Source organism: Cotesia glomerata, unplaced genomic scaffold, assembly GCF_020080835.1.
Source record: "Cotesia glomerata isolate CgM1 unplaced genomic scaffold, MPM_Cglom_v2.3 scaffold_28, whole genome shotgun sequence".
NCBI lineage: Eukaryota > Metazoa > Arthropoda > Insecta > Hymenoptera > Braconidae > Cotesia > Cotesia glomerata.
In genome coordinates, this window is record NW_025403329.1 from 70001 (window position 1) to 87408 (window position 17408).

The 17408-nt window shown below is 29.8% G+C and overlaps 2 long non-coding RNA genes across 3 annotated transcripts; one reads left to right on the forward strand and one right to left on the reverse strand.

The window, feature by feature from the left end:
- Positions 1-1857: 1857 nt before the first annotated feature.
- On the reverse strand, positions 1858-3411 carry LOC123274277. The gene is made up of 4 exons (XR_006511482.1): positions 3127-3411; positions 2475-2618; positions 2322-2404; positions 1858-2071 (listed from the first exon to the last, which is right to left on the reverse strand). It is a non-coding gene; the product is annotated as an uncharacterized LOC123274277 (long non-coding RNA).
- Positions 3412-5282: 1871 nt separating this feature from the next.
- Positions 5283-16842, forward strand: LOC123274270. Of its 2 annotated transcripts, none has more exons than XR_006511477.1 (15): positions 5283-5343; positions 6092-6360; positions 8149-8432; positions 8536-8776; positions 11493-11555; positions 11645-11848; positions 12832-13136; positions 13231-13437; positions 13532-13939; positions 14070-14514; positions 15535-15621; positions 15703-15915; positions 16003-16152; positions 16247-16408; positions 16513-16842. It is a non-coding gene; the product is annotated as an uncharacterized LOC123274270 (long non-coding RNA). The 2 variants fall into 2 exon arrangements; XR_006511476.1 differs by having other exon boundaries at positions 5284-5343; positions 13532-13975.
- The last annotated feature ends 566 nt before the right edge of the window (positions 16843-17408 follow it).

Below are 17408 nucleotides of genomic sequence, written 5' to 3' on the forward strand. Positions count from 1 at the left end.
ACTAATTAACACTAAGGGATGACCATCAGAACCGGTTGGAAAAAGGAAAGAGGAGAAAATGAAATATTAAAGAAAGAAATTAAATATTTACTTACGATTTGAATAATATTAAATAGGTTGTTTATTTATAACTGGTACACTCAGGATGTTGTTACGGAACACTTCTCTACCGGGTTGTTACGATTGGAATTGGTCAGTGAGTAATTGCGTGAAGTTGAATTTTAGGTCGTCTTCGTTGTTGAAGGTGATGTCGCAACGAACTTGGCGTTGATTCGTCTAGAGGTTGGAGATGTTGAAACTGGAGAATGGAGGTGTTGAAACTGGAAGGTCCTCCGATGTTGAGTGCGGAACACTAAGTTGATTGTCAACTTCAATGCTGGAGTTGGTGAGTGATGGAGTCTAATTCGATATTAACTCTATTGTATTTAATTTTAATTTTCGAAATCGATGCTTGATTTCAGTAGAAATAAAAAGATGTCGATTAGAAATTGAAATTTAGTTGATTGAAATCTTATTCAAGACAAAAGAGTTCCCGAAATTGTACTGCACTACACTTTGTTGAGAGATTCCTCGTACTACTCTTCGTTGAGGGTCTCCTCGTAGTTTAAAGCTCCTGACGCACTGGCACTGGCAGTCCGATGCTTACTTTTTATAATACTGCTAAGGGATGGATTTTATTCTGAATATTCCTCAGGTGACACACTTAGAATGGTGTGGGGTACCACTCCTGTGAATTCTGTAATTGTGTTCGTATTGTTCGTCGGAGACCTTAAACTTTAGCGTGAAGCTCCCTACTTTGTTTTCTGTCATCCTGTTCTCGTCAGTCGCGCAAACCTTGTTTCGACCTGTGTTTATTTATTTGCCGGCGCTCCTTTTATCGATATCAACTCCTCTTCTTCTTTTATTTACTTAAATCCTGATCCTTCTATTTCAATTGTCTTACAGTAGGAATATTTTGTATTACTCATTAAATTGACCAAAGTTTCCATTGTAGCACCTGTTCTTCTTTTTACTTTCTTAAATCCTGATCCTTCTATTTTTAATTGTCTTGCAGTAGGAATATTTTGTATTACTCATTAAATTGACCAAAGTTTCCACTCGTAACAAATTAGAAGGGATATCGTTAATTGCAGCATCTGATAAAGTTATGGTACGTTATTTGAATTTGAATTTATTGAAGAAACAGTATCAATTTCAATTGAAAATGTATTATTTAATTAATTTGTTACATCTCCTTGTGGATTCAGACACTTCAAAGGGACCTAGAGACATTGCTTTTCATCTAATAGCAGCACCTTCTGTTCGTGGAACTTCAAAGACTGCGGCCCCATGATCTTATGAACATGAAATTGTCATGATTGGTTCAGATGACCTGCTGAGTGCTTTATAAGCAACTAAGTATTAAAATAATGTTAAAATTTACTTTATGATTCATATGTTTTTATATCATTTAAGGTTTTAAAATGCAATTATTATTAATGCGACATTATTTTCTACTTGTGCAAGAAATTTTTGCATCTAATAATATTCAAAAGTTTTTTTTTTTAATAATTAATGTATGGTTTTTATCTATAATATTTTTGTTATTAACTTAATTGGAAAATTTGACATTTTCTGATAAATATGAGTCTTGAAACGGATGTTTCTGCTCAGTGCTTTGTAAACAACTAAGTGCGTACATAATGTTTAAACTTAATGTTTAAACAACTAAGTGTTCCGTAACAACATCCTGAGTGTACCAGTTATAAATAAAACACCTATTTAATATTATTCAAATCGTAAGTAAATATTTAATTTCTTTTCTTTAATATTTCATTTTCTCCTCTTTCCTTTTTCCAACCGGTTCTGAGGGTCATCCCTTAGTGTTAATTAGTCAATAAGTTTCTAAATCAAAGAGATCTGTCAATAAGTGTGACTGCCACTCCCAGGGTAAAGGCATTTAGTTGTCTGACCGTAAAACAAGCAGTTGATTACATTTGTATCGTCCCAGGACGTAACAAATTACGACTGCCATCAGGATCCTACAAACCGATGTTTGATATATTTCCAACGTTCTGTAATCGTTGTTCCCCTGTTAAGAGAAACTTTAGTTATAGTATATTTATTTGTCATAATTTTACTTCAGGTAAGTAAATATTCACTACAATAAAACTCAAGTATCAATTCTATATTAATATTTATGTTCATTAACTCATTTAAAATTTATGTAAGATTTTTTTAACGAATTTATAAATTATGAAGCTATGTTATTTCTTAGTGTATAATAATGATAGTGTCGAATAACAATGACAACAACAACAATAATAATAATAATAACTTACGTTGATCTCTGTCAATAATCATCAGCATTGTTTCGTGTATCTGTCTGTTGACTGCAGCATGTAAAAATTCTGGCAAGTTAAATCTGTTTAAAAAAACTTTTATATTTATTTTTCTAAATATAATTATTAATTAGATATATGTCATGTTTTTACCTTCCGGACGCCAAAGACGCCTGAAGATGATAGATACGATAATCTTCGTTGCGTTGGACTGTCCGACGATGGCGATTCAAGTCCATTCCTTCATTCAATCGATGCCATTGTATATGTGTATCATGAATCACTTTTCTAATTGTTCTATAAAATATTTAGTTGGAAATTATACACTACAGATTGAGCTAATTACAAATTGAATTCTTTATTTCTTAAATAACAAAAGGAAAATAGTATTGAATTATAAGGAAATATTATATGGTGCTTACTAAAATTTCTCCAAAAAGTCACTGGTGTATTCTCATAGAGTAGATTTTATTTTTATGCACACAGTGAAAAATTTTGCGTCATAGCGTCGAAAAATTTTTTATTAAAAATTTTTGTGTTCAATATTTAATGTTGTATTCAATTTTAGATAAAAATTTTTAATGCCAAATTTTCAACGCTAGGACGCCAAGTTTTTACTGTGCAGATAACAACAGTAACTATGAACTTTATCGGAATTCAAAGATCCAATTTTATTTGAAAAAATTTATTACTGAGAAAAACTAAACTAATCAAGAAGATCTAAAATCTTCAATAGAAATGTGGATTTCAATATTTAACTTCCTGCTAATAAAAATGAAAATTTATATTAAATATATTCACTTACCAAAAACGTGAATAGTGATGGATACTCGCCACTCAATCTAGCTACCAAATGGCGGTTGAAAGATTCTGCGAAGTTATTGGTACGCCATGGGGAGTTTCACACAGAAACGATGTCTGCAAGAGGTAGCCACTGGTTATACAAATAATAAATAAACAGTGAAACATTTGGATGCTCTGCTTCAATACGTTCCGCTGACTCAACAATAATTCCAATAGCTTCGTGAAAAAGTTGCGGAGGAAGAAGAGATAAAGCCCAAGCCAGTTTTAGTGTCTTATCATTGCCTTGAGGAAGTCGTAAGTGAATTCCACTTGCGTGTCATTGCCTGGAAAAGTTTATAAGAATATCAAAAGTGAAACTATTGTATATTTTATATTATAGTTAAATAGTTGAAGTATATATTGCCGAAAAATTAGAAAACGGTTGTCCTCAAGGGCCATTCCTGCGCGCGTAAGTGTATAGTGAGGAACATTGAGGAAATTCATTTTTTGTTAAATTTTAATATGAAAGAAAAAAAAACATTTATAGAAATAAACATCGCAATTTATAAACTCACTCGTAAACAATGGAACCAGCAGCCTCTTATTCTCACTAAAGGAAAAGTTTCTTTAATCGATGAAATGATCGCTGCCTCAAAATCAATTACTACACGTTGTAAACGATTTTGGATTCCATTTACTCTTGCAATAATAAATTCCCAAATTGTGTTATACAAAGCCTTAGTTCTTAAGCTGCAAAGTACAAATAAGACCGGAATCCCCTAAAATTTTAAGGACAAATTATTCGTAATAATCCAAAATTTAAATGCAACACATTTAACAATTATTTAAATCAGTTCTAACCACATCCATTTTCTTCAGCTCGTGGAGTTCTTGGAACCGTCTATAGTAAAAAATTTATTTCATTCAGACATCAGCAAATTCTAAAACTTATATTTGTCGAATTGTATTTTATAATTACTCTAAACGTCCCATCGACGTAAAATTCTGTTGCAGAAGTTAATAGATTTATCATTTCAGTAGATCCGAAAAAGTACACCACCGAGCCATCGGCTGCAATTCTTGTTCCGCGAGAAATACCCTGGACAGGCGGATATTCATCCATCAGATCTCCTAGCTCTTCAAATGATCTAGGTATTGGTGGCTAATACAGTCGCCTTTCTCTGTGAATGTGCCGTCTTGCGGCTTCTGGCCGCATTTCAAGTGCTCTGGCAATGGGTAATCTATAATACCACGAATATAAAATAATTATTGGTGTAACAAGAATAAATATTAGCACTCAAACTTAACGAGGATGGATTCTAGTTTTCTTATTATACAACAATCCACAGGAGAAATCAACAAAAAACTATGTCTAATTTTCAGTGACTGTTCTTAATTAGAGCATGCAACTATATAAGTTAGTCAATTTCTGAGTATTTTAAAATATGACTTTCGGAGAAATTATTGATGAAATTATAATTACTTGAATTGACAATATGATTGGTAATTATATTAATTTTTTCATTCATGCAAAAGTAGTTTACTTTTGTTGAACGATTTAGTTCCAAAAATTTTTTGATTAATATTTCTCACGGTGTGATACTTAAAACTAATAATAAAGTTTTTTATTTATACTTTATTTATACTACGCTCTAAATACTGCGTTTACAATTTCATTTGGCAAAGTTGTTCACCATGGCTTCCTGACGTAAACGGTTAATTATTTCAGATCGTTCATTAATTGTGGAACGAACATGATAATGTGTACCCACACGAAAGGGTCGGCTATTGCCGTATCGCCATACTCTTACGCAATACTTAATTTCTGTATTTCTTGCTGCACACAAGTAACGCTGGATCCATCTCTTATATCGTGAATCGCGATGATAGTTGTAGCATTCAAAAGAAAACCTATAGGTTCCGAATCGTTGACGACGACGGATGTCCATGTTTTCGAGTAAAAAAAAGGACATATTAAAGACATATCGAAACAATAAAATGCTTCTTAAAACTATCACACTGATAAAAAAAAATTGACTTGACTCAAAGCCAAACTCTTGAACTAAGAATTCCATTTTGAAGAAAATAATTTTCTTCAAAATGGTATGTATTCTTGGTTCAAGAGTTTGACTCTTGATTCAAATAAATTTTTTATCAGTGAAGGCACATTATTACAATTAAAATCAATGAGATGTTAATAATTATCGAACTTTGATATTAGATCAGCTAATTCAAAAATGTAAGTGTCAATATAGTTCATAATAAATAATAATATAATTAATAATGCAAAATATTTAAAAATTAATTCATTCCTTGATTATATTCAAAATTAACATCAGACACTTGCCAATTTCTTAATATATTTAGTATATTTTCGACTAAATAAATTGTCATACATAAAAATATTAGAAAAAAATTTTATAATTTTCGTTTCTTTTTTTTTTTTTTTTTTTTTTTCAATAAAATCTCTACATATATAAATTTTTTGCACTAATTTCTCTGACAAAAAATTTTAAGACTCCGAAGATTATATACAACTATTTTCCAATGTTATTTTTTCTTACAACGAATATTATTTATTTTGAATTAAAAATATATCATCTCAACAACATTTGATTTTAAAAAATGAGATTAAAGTTAGCAGTCACTTGACAATTTTGTGATTTTATTTAACAAACAAATTTGGTCTAAAAATTCGTTTTTAAAAATTGCATTTTTAATTTTTTTTCTCATTTTTTTGCCTTTATTTATTTGTTAAAAATATTTAAAAATTATCAAATATCTGCTAAATTAATTTTCATTAAAAAATAAAATAACCAACAAGATCACTGGTTAAACTTATCACAACATCACTAATTAATTCAGTATGTTTACCATTACTTACATTTCTGTAGTAATTGATGTCATAAAATAACAATTTTATCACAAAATAATTTTTTTTATACTTTTAACGTTTTATTTATTGACATTTTTATTCGGTTAATTAGTTTTACAAGTAACAACAAAAAGAATACACACTATGCAGACGGTCGAGAAACGCTATTTCTTTTGGAGATAAATGAACCAATCCAAATTCATATCACGCGCATGCGCAATTCTGTACTTTACGATGGTAGCAAAGCCAACATACTACATCACGGTTCTCAAGAGATTCTCGTCTTCAGCTTCAGTCAGTGCTTGGTATTCGACTCGAGCGGATATGTTTTGTGACAAAAACACCAAAGACATTAGAATATTAACCAGATTCTAAAAAAAAGTATGATTTAATTTTTGCCGTTTCATTGTTCTAATAATTATTACTAATGGTAGATTTTAGTAAAAATATTCTATTCATATATATTTGTTATTCCGTGGCTTTTTTAAATAACTAAAATCTAATGTTTGATGAAAAACAATAAATGTTCATTATATTAGAATAGAGAACGTAAATTTATCTCAACAGTTAAATAAATTTTTCATTAAATAATTTATTCTTTATATTTGATACAGTAGTATAGGTGTCAGTGATTTTTGATCATTATTACATGTGAATTTAGTTTGAAATCGATTTTTCCATGTGTAATTAATAATAAAAATCTGTAGTAATTTATTACTATTACTAATTTTTATGTCTGCATTTCATATAATGAATCAACGCGGTAACTTTTTCGATTGTTGGTATTAAACATTTATTTGTACTATGACTATAATATTTATAATGTAAAATCTATTACCCATTTAATAATCTTTATTTTTTCATCACAAATAATTCTTTGTTTGTGATGAAAAATATTTTTTTGATTATATGCAAAATGTTTTTTTTTAAGTAAAATAAAGTGCTTGGTTATTGATTTGGTGCGAACTGTTATAGTTAAAAGGTTAATCAGTCAATAAGTTTTCTTTCTAGTCAGCTAGTTTTAATAAGTTAAAACGCAATTCGCCGCGGTGATAATCGAATACAATTTTTAATGTAGATCGCAAGTATAAGTGCGTCATACACTCATATTATAGTGGTTCAACTATTTTACAACTGAGATAAACTATAAACTTATCCCTTCGTTGGTCGCGCTTTTTAGTTTCTCGCTCGCACTTTAGCGAGTCTCTATAGGTTGAGTAGTTGTTAGGCGGCGATTCGCTCATAGCGCGACCAACGAAGGTTATACATGCATAGTAAATAAGTCACTATAGTAGCGTCACTGTTACTTATTTTAATAATCCTGCATTTTTTCCATTCTCTTTGTGTGCGGAATTTCACGAAGCGTTATTTCATTATCGCTGTTGACAAGTTTTTAAACACAATATATATATATATATATATATATTTTATATGTACAGATTAGGACTTCCAATACAATAGATATTTATAAAATTCCAACTACTGTGTGTCGTATCTTTTGTCCGCTATTAATTTATAACACTCGAAAGACAACATGCGGCCATATTTTGATGTGCATATAGCTCCACGCTGCTTGTGAGTGGTTGCGACCGTTAAATCGTGGACGATAGATGATAGCTATTTACTTATTTTCGCTTCATTCCCCTTCTATGAAAATTCGATGCTTTTTTAGCAGATTTCATAGAAATTTAACTATTGCAAAGGTCCTATCAATTTTTATTCTTCAACAATATTTTTTAAAAATGTCAAATTAATCGTGCTGATAAAAAATGTTAAATTTTTTAATTTTTAATTTGATAGAACAAAGAACAGTTGTATTATTTTTGATACCCACCCGTATATCCAGGATGAAAATCTTAAGTTTGCCTTGGTAAAATTGCTGTACACCTTATTAACTCACCAAAATAACTTTTTAACTTCAAAAATACTTTGAAGTCTAAAAATTAATAGAAACGTAAGTTTAATTTTAGTTACCTGAGAAATAAAGCTCAATACGCCTGTTGTGTGCGAATATCCTTAAAAACACGGATGTAATAGTAAATATATCATAAAATTGTTTTTTTTTTTTTTTTTTTTATTTCTATCAACCAACTCAATAATTTAATTATTTAAGTCTAATAAAAACTATTGATATTAATTACTTATTATAAGTTTAATTGTAATTAACAGAAAACATGAATGAATCATTCTAAGATAACCGACTAGAAATTGGAGATATTATTGAATACGAAGGGATTCCCTTTGTTGTTTTATCGATCGTCAATAGTAAGCAAATTGACATGTATATATAAAGAAACTCACGATTGTCCTGCAAACTTGTGGTTATGGAATAATGGTTGTCAAGTCCTAACCAAATTACACGAAAATCACGACGAAAAAGAAGATGAAGAAAATATCGATCCAAGGGGTTTGCATCATAACAACAATGGACTGAAGAATCTTCAACGTAAACGGTAAATAAGTGATTCGTTTTAAGTAATAAAAATGCTAACAATAATAATAGTTACATTCTTAAATAATTGATAAATTAATTTTTAATTTTTATATGTATTACAGGGGTGGAGAAAAATCTAGCCATCGTCCAATGAAAATGCCCAAACGTGGATCGAAACCTCCAGCCGTGCCTAAAACGTTGGCAAAATTAGAGGATATGCTCAATAATTATCCATTGATTAAGCATTACTATCAAGGATCTTTGAGTACCGCTGATGATGAGTCAGCTTTTATTTTCGCTGACAAAGATATTCTTGAACGACTACATACCGAAAATATAATATATATCGATACCTGTAACCAAGTAAGTTTGTCATTGCTTATTTAATTTATTTACTTTGTTATATTAGGAACATTTATGAAAGCATGTTTCTATTCAGAATTTTTAGTGTCAGTTGCATAAAAAGTAATACGTATAATTATGTATATTGAAATTTAACGTGATAAATATGATTTATATATAGTTAAAAATTTATGGAATAATTTTCGTTGGTATTAATAAGTTGATTTAATTTCAATACATGTGTAATTGTTTCTTATCAGCTACCATTTGACTGAATTTTTGGCATAAAAAAAAGTCAATAATTTTTATTACATTGGGGATAAAAATTACAGTATGTACAAAATATTATATAATTTCAAAATATTAATAATTACAATTCCGAATTGTGTGCTGATTATAAAATGAATTAAAAATTTTGTGAACTATGAAAATGACTATGACTAAAATCTCTTAAAATTATTGAATTTATAGGTGTATGAATATAAATATCAAATAAATAATTTAAATATCTTGAATTTTCTTGGAATTTGAAATTTCTGTACTTGTCGTTTTAGTTATCCGAAAGTCAAGGGGTATATCGATATATCTAAAGACAAAAAAAATAAAAAGTAGTTTTTCTTTCCCAAGACTTTTAGATTCTTCAAAATTTTGAAATTTAGTTAGTTAAGATTTTGATTGCAAGAATTTGTAAATTTTTGGTAGAAAAAAATCACAAAAACTTTTCATGAAAAAATTACAAATTTTAATTTAAAAAAAAAAAAAAGGTAGTAAAAACCAAATTTGGAGACATCAATTAATAAATTTGAATAATTTGTAATTTTTAAATAATTTCTTAATGATTAATAACATTTTTTCATCATTTAAATTTGAATAAATTTATTCCAAATTATTAAAATTTATTGAAAAAAAATTTATTCAATCGCACCACAATTTTAATTTCAAGTGATAATTAAGTAGACTCTATGTAGCTGTTAAAAGTTTAATCACAGACCCATTGTAACAAATTTATTAGTCTCTTTTCTTTCTCGCGTTTGATTCTTGACTTCTTAACCGAATCCTTTCTTTTAATACTATCTAACCAAAGTTAAGGAATATTACAGTCTGAAAAACACCAAATAACTGTTTTATAATATTTACAATTATAAAAGGAGCTAAGTAAAATTGAGTACATTCAAACGAGGCATGCAGCATTAATCACCAAAATTAATTAAGCATGAGTGAAATATTACAATGCAACATAACGATGTTACGTTTTATGTAACATACAAATTAGATCAGTGAACAACCCTAAAAATACGACAATTTGCCTAAGCCGCATGATAATCAATTGATTTGTACAAGAGATATTGTTTGCAATTTCTTGTGAAATCATTTGGCAGGAAATTAGTCATGTTTTAGTGTTCAAAAAATTTTTTCGAAAGTATAATCGGGAAAAATAAAATGTTCATCGTATCAAGCGTTGAATATCAGGCGAGGTTGTATTTTGCCACATCCTCTTTTTTAAATGTAAAAGGAAAAAAACGCACGCAAGCGCGAGCTGGAATTGACACTTGTATTTCTACTCTTCATTTTATTTTTATTATGAGACTCAACTACCACAGGAAGCATAATGGATTTAGCCTGGAAAGTAGAATGTTCATGAGAACAAATAATTTTTTCAGAATATACCGAGAAAGTAGGTAATTTTTACCTATACCGATAGTTAGATGTACTAATTGAAGCTTATCTCATTCAATACTTACTACACAAAAACATTAAAGAAAGAAGAAGCTAAGAAAATATTGTATGGTTCAAAAACGACAATGTCTAAGACTATACTTAACATATACGTGTATAAATTTTCGCACCAATAGTATTTTAAGCTATAATTTAAGCTTCCATACTTATGCTTATACTTTGAGCTTCAAGATAATTTTTTTCGTTCATTAATATGTTTAAAAACTATATAATATTTCAAGCATACAACTTTTCAAACAAAAATTATTTAAAAAATCTCATTAATTTTTATTCTTAAACAATATTTTTGAAAAATGTCAATTTATATCATGCTCACAAAAGTATTAAAAATGTTCAATTCGTAAACAAATAACATATTGTTAAACATTAGTACTTTTAATTAATTTTTTTCAAACAAAACTTCAAGTTCGTTTTCAGACTTATTATAAATAAATAAATTGAACAGCACCTTATTATTAATATTAAATTTTTTTTAAATCTATTGAGTTTAAAGAATTTTACAAGACTCCTGTCAACGAAAAATAACTTTCATTTATTATAAACTAGCCTTAATTAACTTTGCATGCATCAAAAATATTTTCCCTATGACAAAAGTTGTTTCAATTTAAAATATAGTCTTCAATTAAAAAATAATTTAGAAAAATTAGATGATCTTAAGCAAACAAAAGAATTTTTAAACTAAAATACATTTTTTTAATTTTACTATCAAAGTTATTTTTCCATTTGATTGAAAACAATAAATAAAATTTTGTTTTAATCAGTAAAAAGCTACTGTTTGAATGGCAGGAACATCCAACTCTTTTTCTTTCGTTAATTTGCAAATCTAGTATCGGTACCACTTCAAATTTTATTACTACTACTATTATTAGTTCACTATAGGAATCACTGTATTTCAGTTGATTCGTCTTTATTTTACTTTAATTTTTTAAACCAATCTACAAAAAAAATTACTTCTATATACAAAAATGTTGAATTCTTTGTATTGTTTGATCTATTACAGTTAATACCTAAAACACCCAAAATCAGCACATTATTAATGATTCTTGCACAGCGTGGTGATAAAGTAAGTTTTTTTCATATATACCTTCCACATGAAACTAACGTCATGATGGTTAAACATTGAATAATAATTTTCATTTTTCTTTCCTTCAGTCCTTTCCAATCATGCTATGCTTATGCAGTGGACGATCACAACCATTATTTTCCGCAATTTTTGGCTTTCTTCAACAGCAGGGACCAACATTATGCAACAATATTGACACAATTGTTTCATCTTTAGAGAAAGAACTGATCTCCTCCATCAGAGAAAGTTTTCCATTAAAAAATGTTAGATATGACTGGAAAAATGTAGTTAAGGTAAATGAAAAGTTCAAATAAATAATTTAAGGAATTCAAAACTCGTATAGAGTTCGCATTTCAAACCACATAAGGTAAAAGCCCTAATTATTGACACTATGAGAGACAAAGTTATGATTTGATTTTTTTAAGAAATCAATTATTAATATTGTTGAATTTTGTTTGTGGTAATCTCTCAAGTGATGTTTTTACTAATCAATTTCTTTTTTTTAAATAATAATCAGTAATATTGACTAATTAATGAAATAGAGTATCTGGTTATAACAATTATTGACAGGTTAAAAACTGATAGATGTAATTATTGACATGCATTAACCCAAATTATAGAGACCTATACCGCGCATGTTTCGAATCATCTGCTTATTGTTATTTATCGAAAGTTATTATTAAGTAATCAATATTAGTAAAGTTTATTAATAGTAATTTCCATAAATGTTTTATTACATAATTACTATTAAAAATATAAAAATTAATTTTAAAATAATTTATTGAATCAGTAGAGTTCAAGCTCTTACAGTAAACTTTTAGAGTAAAAAAAAAAGGCGTCATAGTTCTGTCGACTGGCTGTCAATATGAGATTCAACTTAAAAATTCTGAACTAGTTATTGACACCCATTATGTGAATATTAAGAAGCATACAATTAATTTCGATTTTTCATTTTTATAAAATTCTGATATAATATTTGTTAAGAAAATAGACGCTCGTAAGCTGGTTTGATGAACTGGTACTAAGTTTATTTTTTTTTTTTTAATAATTAACATTTAATATTTTGAACTGGCAGTAATTTTTTAAATTTTTAAATTAATTAGTATTTAATAAAAATTTATTTGATAGTTATTCATATTACAGATCATTAAATATACTTAAAAATAATTTAGGGTGTCAATATTTACACCCTGTCAATAATTGGAGCTTTTACCTTATTTGATAACTTTCAAATAAGATAGTATAATCATAATTGTTCTTATTTTATGAATTTAAGAATTTGACTCGTGAATGGTGCCAAAACTACCGATACTGAGTCAAGATGATGCATTAAAGTTCTCATAGGCACTGCTATTGGTTCCTATAAGTCTTCGAGAAGAAGCTTTTAATAAAATTTTGGAAGAAGCTGAAAAAATTGAAGATGCTTATAAAGAAATGCCAAAATATTTAAGATATTTACAGAGATTGGACAGAATTTTAAAAGTTCCGGACCAATAAGAGTGATAAATATCACAGGAACTTTCGCTCAAGACTTGATCGAGCAGTGTGGAACTGGGGACCTATCGATATTTACATTATTATGTGAGACATTTATTATTTATTATAGAACGACTTTCAAATCTTATTGTAGTGAGTTTATATAATTTTTTATTAATTGCTTGATATTTTGGTTTAGCGACAATGAAAAGTGCCCTGCAAAACGGGTCACTGCTCTTAAAATCTACTCAGTCTAGTACTCCAGTGATTGATCATTTCTCAAATCAGCACATAAGTGATTTAAGAAATTTAGTTGAAACAGGACAAATAACAATCGAAACTTTCTTGATCGAAGTGATAGAGCTATATATGAACGAGTTAATTTCACAATTTAAATCGAGTCAAAGTAAGATTAATATCATTTCACATCTTAATAAATATCGTTTGATTGTTTTCAAAAATAAATTTATCTCATTTCATGCTATTTTTTATTTATCTAGAGTCCGATATCAAGTCACCAGTTTTCAAAGAGATCGAGGATCCTAAAAGAGTCGAAGATGAACGCAATAGGTATCGAACTTCGAATGAGATACAACCGGTAAATGTGAACAGTATTGATTCGTTTCGTAAGACCACCAGCGCTACAACAAAAGTATTGGCACCTTTGGGAAGACCCAGCAGCAGTTATCACCAGCTTTTCAAGCGCCTAAAACCGTGCTGCATCAATCAAATGAATATTCAACACCGTCTGTAGATTACTCTGGACTACAAAGTACATCCACAAGACTGAGATTAAATAATCCTTGTGCTACGGCTACGTATGTTCCTCGTAGTTTAAAACACTCTACACCGCAAAAAAAAACCAGTTGGCGCTAATCCTACTCTAGGGTTTTCATTGGAGAGCGCAGGTACGGATTATAGTCTTGACCAGGAATGCGATCGTGGTAATGATTTTTTATTTTTTCATTTTATTAGCTATTCACATAGCAGCTATTAACCGCAATAAACAAAACAATAATGTATTTCTTATATTTCCAGAATTTGAAAGAACACGTCGAAGCCTCGAAACTATTGGTGAAGATGAGTTCCCTGATTATCGACATGAATCGAAATTCAAATCACGTTTTCCACAATTAAGAAATAATGAACATCCAACTTGGAATGTAAACACCACCAGCACTGGAATGAAAAGTTTTGGCACCTTTGGGAAGACCCAGCAGCAGTCGTCACCGGCTTTTCAAGCGCGAAAAACCGTGCTGCGTCAATCAAATGATTATCTAACACCGTCTGTAGATTACTCTGGACCACGAAGTACATCCACAAGACGGAGACTTAATATGTCTTGTGCTACGGCTACGTATGTTCCTAGTAGTTTAAGTGACTCGACACCGCATAAAAAAAATCAGTTTCCGTTAATCCTACTCTAGGGTTTTCATTGGAGAGCGCAAGTACAGATTTTGGCTGGACCAGGAATCCGATCGAGGTAATTATTTTTTTTAATTTCACTAGCCGTTCATGTCATATTTCGCGTGCCAAAATATAAAAAGGCGCATAATTTTTTTATTACCAATCGACTGGTAGGCACATTCTTCACCTAAAAATGAATTATTGATTGACTAACGCTAAACGAGCGTGTGTAATTATGCGTCTTTTTAGCGTCAGGAATTGAAAAATTTTATGATCTAAAGCTTAAGGGGCCTATAAATTTTTTTCTAAGCAATTCATTAAAATGTTCATTTTAGCCTAAAATTAAAAAAATGGTAGAGTCATAAAGGCGTACTTTAACTACATACACTCCTTTAAAATTACAATTATAAATATTTAAAAAATTGCAAACTATGCGTGATTGCATTAATTTGTTATTATTTGAAAATTAATTTAACCCCATTAGTTTTCAATTAATTTATTGATCCATTGCTTGTATAAAATAGTTTTAAATTATTATTATTTCAATATTGTTTGAGTACTTAACAGCCGATCTTCTCTTTTTTCGCGGTACACTAACTACAGCAAACGGTACTATCCTTGTTGCACTCATGATTATAAAACTATTGAAATTTTGTGTTTTTCTTTTAAATAAATGAGAATTTCGAAAAGAACGCTTTGCTGCAAAATAGATAATTGAATAACCTAATACGTTTCAGAGCGTTTTTTCAAAATTTTTTAGTCTAGAGAAATATATAACTGCAATCGTACGGACCGAATGTTAAGAAATTTTTTTTATTCATTAAATTTTTTATTTCATGTCTTGTAAAGCTATTTATCAAATTTTTTTTATAAAAACTTAAATGTTTTTATGCGCCCTTTATCTTTAGAATGCTCGAATTTTTTTTTTACAGGTTTTTGTGTTTTGAGTGATTTTAAGAAGAATCACAAAAAAAATTGTTATGTGCCCTTTAGCATGAATCCCTATTAACTTGTGGCTATGCACCCTTTTTGTATTAGGCACTCGATTTATCAACAGAAATGAACACGATGATTATGTATTTTTCTATTTTTCCAGAATCACATCGAACATTGACTAGATATACGGATGCAGAATTCCTTGAAGATTCGCTTATAATTGGATCTCTGGACACTGACGCTGGAGGTTATTTTTTAAACGTTATTATTTTTAGTGATTATATTTTAATTTTTTACATCTAAACTTTACAAATTTATAATTATGCAGAGTTAGTGACTACTTCAGCGAATATTGACGTGGTAGATATCCATGAAAGTCCCTCATCTGACAACAACGACGTCGCACATTCGATTCCAAGGTTGCTGACAACTCCGAATTCTGAAGTTTTACCTCCACCGGTAGAATTTTCTACGGTTAATGTAGTTGCAGAGGTAATCGAAAATCCGCTTCACAACGAATCTACTGGAAGAGGAGATGGAGGTGATTTTTAAACTTATTTATACACAGAGTATTTAAATATTTTTATTGATGATTATAAGTCTAATTTAATCAATGCTTTTTATTCAGGGTTATCGACTGCTCCAGTTAATTCCAGATCGCTGCCAATATCAAGTCCTGAAGTTCAACCTCCAGCTGAAGAATTTTCTACGAGCAATGTGGTTGCAGAGGTAATCTAGAATCCTCTTTTAAACCAATCTGCTGGCAGAGGAGAAGAAGGTGATTTTTAAAACTTATTTATTTATAGAGTGTACAACTATTTTTTATTGAAAATTATATGTCCAATTTGATAATTTTTTTTATTTTTATATAGAGTCTCCTTCAGGTAATGCGGCGCCAGATATACTTGAGGATACCCTTCGTCTCGGATCTGATGACAGCGATAATAAAGATAATCCTGGAACTTCAGGGACTGCCGCCGCGGGACGCTTTGAAAATGATATTGTCGTCATTGATTCAGATAGTGAACAAGATGGTAAATTGTTATTCATAAGTAATAGTAGTTGGCTAAGAAATCAATAATCAATTTTTCAAGTGTTACAAGTATTAACTTTTTACTTTGATTTCAAATATTTTCAGATGATGAAAACCAGCGCTGCTGCTGCTGTCGAGTAAATCGAGCGGTAATTGCGTACACCGAGTGTGGACACATGTGTGTGTGTGTGTGAGTCCTGTTCCTTAAGAGTTAGAGATGGCCGGTGTCCGATATGCCGGAAGAGGTCGAAATTTATCCGCATTTTTATGAACTTGTAAACAGCTTCTACTTAGCCAAGAAATTTCTTTCTGGGCACATGTTTCTACTGAGTGTTCTGTAAATGAATAAGTACTTAAATAATGTTAAGAAATATTTATATAAATGACGTATGATTAGATGCAATTATTATTATTAAGAAAATAATTTTTACTATAGCAAGAAATTTTTGCAGCTAAGAATATTTGAAATATTTTTTCTTAATTATAAATGTATGATTTTTCATCTGTAATACTTTTTTTAATTTAATTCGAAAATTCAACATTTTCTACGGATTGTTGAGTACGCTCTGTATGGAATATAGTTCCAGAGTTACAAGAGTTGCCTTTGACTACAGTAGGAACAAAATGAGATTACAAAAACAAGAGTAGTAACGGATTTATATTTGAGTACACTTTGATTTGAGTTCAGTTGTCTTGGACTCCAATATTTTTATGTTGGTGACAAATTTCATAAAATGTAGTTGAACTATTGAGTAAAGTTGGCATTGAGTTGAGTAATTTGGAGTACAGCTGTCCCCCTGCCACAACAATCGCTCAGGCGTGGGTTCGAGCTCTGGCAGTCGCAGTTTTTCTGCGATTTCCAAGGCTTGCTCTTTTGCCGACTGTACCCTTGCCAGGTTTCTATGGTTTTCTTGGTCACTGTGTAAGGGACGGGGCACAGGCAAATGCGAGTGCAGATTGTAAGTCGGCCACAGCCGCTGAGGAGGTAAATGTACTGTCAA